The sequence below is a fragment of the Dasypus novemcinctus genome, chromosome 26, assembly GCF_030445035.2.
Source record: "Dasypus novemcinctus isolate mDasNov1 chromosome 26, mDasNov1.1.hap2, whole genome shotgun sequence".
In the NCBI taxonomy this organism is placed as follows: Eukaryota; Metazoa; Chordata; class Mammalia; order Cingulata; family Dasypodidae; genus Dasypus; species Dasypus novemcinctus.
Genome location: NC_080698.1, coordinates 25,960,790 through 25,961,731, shown reverse-complemented (window position 1 = coordinate 25,961,731; position 942 = coordinate 25,960,790). Strand labels below are relative to the sequence as shown.

Below are 942 nucleotides of genomic sequence, written 5' to 3'. Positions count from 1 at the left end.
CTATGATTTATATAAGTAGGATGTAGTCACAGGTACAGCTGATACGACCATGGTTTGCTGCCTACATTGCTAATTGAAGGAATTGCTAAGTTTCAGTTAAATATAACTAGAAACAGTGATACAAATTTTCTTCCTATTTGAGTTCATGAATGGCCCTGACTTCTACCTCCGGTTAAGAAGTTCAGGCGCAGAGATGAGAGGGTAAGATTCCATGAAGCCTTCCCCCTAGGTACTATACCAGCTGCACTGTGAGGTGCCTGCGTTTGTTGACGTTTGTTCAAACTAGTACCCTGTCTACTGAGAACATTTTCCTGTGAGGTCAAAGTAGTGTGAAAGCATGAAAGTTTTGTAAAAATATCAGTATCTGCCATGTGGGTTTTACTCATGGTAAAAAGACCTCATACTTACCTGGCAGGGGAAAATCACGAAGGTGGTTTTCCCAGGGTGAGGCTGATCCAATGCACTGGGGACCCGCTGACCCCTGCAACTTCCCCACATGGGGGAAACGCGGCTGCATAGTTTGTGTTGGTGGTGGGCTGTATCCATGCTTTCCCCCAACTAGAAAAAAGAAAATTTTAAAAAAGAAAGCATACACACACAGAAAAAAAGACCGCATTAGACTGATGCGCAAGAGAGCCCCAAGTTGCCTTTAGCGAGTGATAAGAGCTCTGGCTTTGGCATCACCAACGTGTCCCACAAGGCCTGGCACCCAGGAGGCTGTCAGTACAAATAAGAGCTTTCCTGCCTTGGTTATTTCAACGTGCACAGGCCTCTTCTTAACTCATCCTTCTGCAATTATCCCAGATTTTCAACGAGATTCCAGATTTTACGGCATTATATTCTTTTCAAGGAAGGTGATTTATTAAACACTCAAATAAAATGATTGTTAACCTTTCATGTACTGTGTGTAAAACCATTCACAAACCAGAAGAAAAATTCTTC

At 42.8% G+C, this 942-nt stretch overlaps 1 non-coding gene across 1 annotated transcript; it reads left to right on the top strand.

Annotated features, from left to right (window-relative positions):
* Positions 1–400: 400 nt before the first annotated feature.
* Positions 401–557, top strand: LOC111761641 (U1 spliceosomal RNA). Its single transcript, XR_002794939.1, has one exon. It is a non-coding gene; the product is annotated as a U1 spliceosomal RNA (small nuclear RNA).
* Positions 558–942: the final 385 nt, after the last annotated feature.